The sequence below is a fragment of the Perca fluviatilis genome, chromosome 16 (assembly GCF_010015445.1).
Source record: "Perca fluviatilis chromosome 16, GENO_Pfluv_1.0, whole genome shotgun sequence".
NCBI lineage: Eukaryota > Metazoa > Chordata > Actinopteri > Perciformes > Percidae > Perca > Perca fluviatilis.
The window spans coordinates 6,554,154-6,558,977 of record NC_053127.1 but is presented as its reverse complement, the minus strand read 5'-3'; the positions used below and the strand labels follow the sequence as shown (position 1 = coordinate 6,558,977).

General features: G+C 47.1%; 1 long non-coding RNA gene across 1 annotated transcript; it reads right to left on the bottom strand.

Moving 5' to 3' along the window:
* Positions 1-2,428: 2,428 nt before the first annotated feature.
* Positions 2,429-3,094, bottom strand: LOC120544622. The gene is made up of 2 exons (XR_005636526.1): positions 2,725-3,094; positions 2,429-2,627 (listed from the first exon to the last, which is right to left on the bottom strand). It is a non-coding gene; the product is annotated as an uncharacterized LOC120544622 (long non-coding RNA).
* Between the last annotated feature and the right edge of the window lie 1,730 nt (positions 3,095-4,824).

The following is a 4,824-nucleotide window of genomic DNA, read 5'->3' as shown; positions in this document are numbered from 1 at the left end:
TCAATGAATGAATTAATGGTGGATTAAAAGTTGATCGAGTGAATGGCTGGTGAACCAACCCGTTCTCACTTTCAACTCCTCAAATACTGCCAAAGGCACCTGATAAAGCATCGCTTCTTGATGCACTGGGAGTGAGAATGTGTTGGGTGGACAAATGCTAATGGTGCAGTGGATGGATAATGGGCAGATGATGGATGGATGATGATGTGATTAGATTTCCCTTATTTGAGAATTGTCAGAAAAAAAGAAAAAGAAAATGCCATTCCAACATCTGAAAACCTGTAAACACATCCACACATTCACAAAATGATCAACATTATGTCATATATAAGTGAAAAGAAAAAGATTTACGTTATATAATTTATAGATGATTTTTGTGTTATTCTATATTTCCCTCATTGTCAATAAATGCCATGAACCGACTGACTTCCCCACTCTGTGTCTGTGGCACTCAGCCCCAAGCCCAATGCTTACTATCAAATCATTAAAAATTGCTTACATATCTAAATATAGTTTCTTTTCTTAAAAAAAAAAAAAAAAGCTCAGTCTCCTTAAACAGGCACTGAAGTTTTTGGTAAACGTTACTTAAACAAGAGTAAAAGGTGCATTTGTTGGGGACTATTTTTAGCAACGGATTAATACACATTTGGTATATGTGGATTTAAGTCAAAATAAACTGCAGTCTGTGTGTGTGTTCATGACAAAAACATGGTTCCCAGTGCAACAGTGTGACTCTAAACTTTCATCAATCTGTCTTAAAGTCTTTACAGTTAATATGCCAGAATACCTAGCTAAATCTACACTTAAAAGAGCCAGATGGTAAAAACACAGACTTCTCCTCAAATAAAAAAAAAATGTGATTCCTGAATAAAATATCTTTTTTGGGGTATTAGAATGAAGACCGTGTGTTCTCATCAAATAGCAGATATCTGTAAAGTATCCCGATTGTATATTTTCTCCTCTCAGCTCCAAGGTTACTTCACCTCAAACGATGTGGGAGTTGCAAGTGTTTGGGTCAGTTTGTTTCAGAATTGGAAGAATTACGCGTGTTGATTTTTTTGAAGCAGGGCAAACTGCTCCTGATTGCAGTACGTCACCTCTGAACTCCATGGATTATTCATTCTGTGATGTGAAGAAGTGATGCTGACATGCTGTGCGTACGTGTGTGTTTGCATAGTTTTACTTGTACAAGATCCAGAGCCACCGTGTGTATGTGTGCAACTGATCTGTTCGACACTTAAGCTGTTACTTTTGTAGAATTTTAATTTTGGCCATTGAAGGGAATTCTGTCCAAAAGACAGGTCTGTCAAAACTGACTCACATGTATTAATTCCCGCGCCTTCTTTCATCGGACTTAAGTTTACCAGAACACAAGAATCAATCTAAGACGAAGAGTTCAGTTAAGCAAAGTTTACTGAGTCCAGTATTAAAGTTACAGCACAACTGTGGGTTCACAAAAACAGAGTCTAAGTTTCCCTAGCAACAGACATCAAGTCAGAGCCCAGTCCACCAGGATCTCGGTTCAAATGAACGCCGATCTATTCTCTCCCTTCAGCTTTTATCCTCCCCTCAAAGGGGGGTGTCTTATAAATTCTAGACAAAAACTGTTATTTCACAAACACACACACCAAGGTTGGAGCCTCTGTGTGTTGCAACTTCGTCTTCTATTCTTTTAACTTTAACTGTTTTTTCCTGTTCTTCTGCTTATCTGTCTGGTACACAATGCATTCTTATGCCATAAAAGGCTTAAACTTTAGATAACGACTTAACCTTCTATGCGTCAGAGACATTTCCTTGAACTACTTCCTCAATGACTGCACAGCTCTTTTATGAGCACAGATACAACTTTAACTGCTAATATTCTACACCATTCATCTCAGACTTCATTTAGATTTTTTTTTGTTGATTTAATTGTTCTCACCAACTAAATACATGAATCAGTTAACTAGGTAATTGTGGCAGTGTTGATGTCATTAGTGCCTTCCGCTATAATTACAATGTGCCCATACATAACAGGTATGAAAGCTTTTTCACTTAATGAGTTCTCCAAATTTCAATCATTGCTAATTCATTGCATTTGTCGTTGTGATGATTTGCAGTTTGATGACTGACTGATTTTATTTGCAGTAGTTTAAAGTTAGAACCCTTCCTTCTTTTGAAACTGCCTCCTTTAATGTTCAGCGCCCAATGTCGCCATCATGGCTGTGACTGCTCTTGCTAAACCCCAGTTATTGTACTATTCATTCCAAACAAAACCGGTAGCTACTCTAAAGCTATTCTGGCCAATAATTGCTGAGCGTCAGCTTGGTCAAATGAGCTCTGTTACTGGAGGATCAAATGAAACCTGGCACCAGAGCACGTTTTTCTAACATCCCTGTTAAGCTTGGTGGGGACTCAGGCGCAGAGACGGACACACGGACAAAGAGGGTGATTAAAGATGTTGTTTATTCTGCGTGTTTTGGCAGAGAGAAAACAGTTCAGGGTGGAGCAGCTTCAGACCGGAATAGGAGCTGAGTGGGGTGGAGAGCTAGTAGCACTGAGAGCTGGATGACGAGGATATCAGACAACAGATGAGCAGGTTGCGGCGTGGAAGTGGCAGGCAGGCAGGCAGCAGGAACAGACGGGATCTGATTGAAGGAGAGACAGGTTACAAACGTGGCAGAGACAACTACAATGTTGAGAGGGTAACAACTGAACTGAGATCGCAGTACGGAGCCAAGTTACCACAGGTGGTGTAGGAACGAACTGGCGCTGGAGAGGTGGCCAGCCCGGGTAGATAACTGCTGGTTGATTGGTGACAATGAGCTGCAGCTGGAGGTAATGGCCACGCCCCCTGACCTAGATCCTCTGACTGGACTGCACAGCAGGAGGAGACAGACACAGACAACACACACAGGGAAAAAGGGAAAAGGAAAACAAACGGGGACAGGAACAACAGTGCCGGACCGTAACAGTACCCCCCCCTCAACGGGCGCCACCCGGCGACCCACCCGGCTTGTCAGGGTGGTCCCTATGGAAGTCAGCCACCAGCTGCGGGTCCAGTATAAACCGCCGGGGAATCCAGGACCTCTCTTCGGGACCGTATCCCTCCCAGTCCACCAGGTACTGAAGCCCTCTACCACGCCTCCGGACATCCAGCAGTCTCCGCACCGTGTAGGCAGGATGGTCGTCAATAATACGCGGTGGCGGAGGGGGATCCACAGGCGGACACAAAGGGCTGGAGGAGACCAGCTTCAGCTGGGACACGTGAAATGTAGGATGGACTCTCATGGCCTGGGGAAGCTTCAACCGGACAGCCGAAGGGTTGATGATGGAGTCGATCTCGAAAGGACCCAAATACCGCCAGCGCCACGGGAGTCAGTGCGCAGAGGGATGTTGCTGGAGGAGAGCCAGACTCGCTGACCAGGCTGGAACTGGGGAGCGACTACCCTGTGCCTGTCCGCCACTCTCTTGTTACGCTCTGCTGTCCGTAGAAGGGCCTCCCGGGTGTCCAACCACACCTTGCGGCAGCGACGAAGGTTATCCTGAACTGACGGGACGGCTAACTCCTTTTCCTGAGACGGGAACAATGGCGGTTGGTACCCCAACGCCGCCTCGAATGGTGAGAGGCCGGTGGCAGATGAGGTGAGGGAATTGTGGGCATATTCGACCCACGGGAGGTGTTTGGCCCAGGTGGACGGGTTCTGAGATGTCACACAGCGTAGAGCAGCCTCCAGGTCCTGATTGGTCCTCTCAGTCTGGCCATTGGACTGGGGATGGAAACCTGATGAGAGACTGACAGAGGCACCCAGAGCAGAACAAAACACCTTCCATACCCGAGAAATGAACTGTGGGCCTCTATCGGACACTATGTCCACAGGTATTCCATGGGGACGGAATACATGTAGGACAAAGAGGTCGGCCGTCTCACTGGCAGACGGTAATTTTGGTAATGCAACAAAATGGGCAGATTTAGAGAATCTGTCCACGATGGTGAGTATGGTGTCATTACCTTCAGACATAGGAAGTCCAGTGACGAAGTCCAAGGCCACGTGAGACCAAGGACGACTCGGGATAGGAAGAGGCTGCAGCAGGCCCGAAGGAGCCCGGTGGGAAGCCTTATTTTGGGCACAGATGGAACAGGCCGCCACGTATTCCCGGACGTCAGCCTCGGCGGATGGCCACCAAAAATGCCTCTTCAGTAGCGACAGTGTACGGTTCATACCAGGGTGGCAGGAGAAGCGAGAGGTGTGGATCCAGTTGAGCACTTGCGGCCGCACAGCTGCGGGAACATAGAGAAGGTCGGGGGGGCCATCGGCCGGTCCAGGTTCCGACTCTTGTGCCGATCGGACGAGGGACTCGATTTCCCAGTGAACAGCCGCCACCAAACAGGAAGCGGGCAGAACGGGTTCAGGATTGCTGGAGTCATCATTGTCTGTAAACTGGCGAGAGAGAGCATCAGGCTTGACATTACGTGTGCCAGGACGATATGTTAAGATAAACTTGAACCTGCTGAAGAACAGAGCCCATCTGGCCTGACGGGAGTTTAGCCTCTTGGATGACTGGATGTAAGCCAGATTCTTGTGGTCTGTCCAGACTATGAAGGGTTGCTCTGCTCCATCTAGCCAGTGCCTCCACTCCTCCAACGCCAACTTGACAGCAAGCAACTCCCGGTTACCCACGTCATAGTTTTTCTCAGCAGGGGTCAATCTCCTGGAGAAAAAGGCCACAGGATGGAGCTTCTGGTCCGTGGGGGAACGTTGTGACAGGACAGCCCCCACCCCCGAATCAGAGGCGTCCACTTCCACAATAAACTGCAAACTGGAGTCTGGGTGAATAAGAACA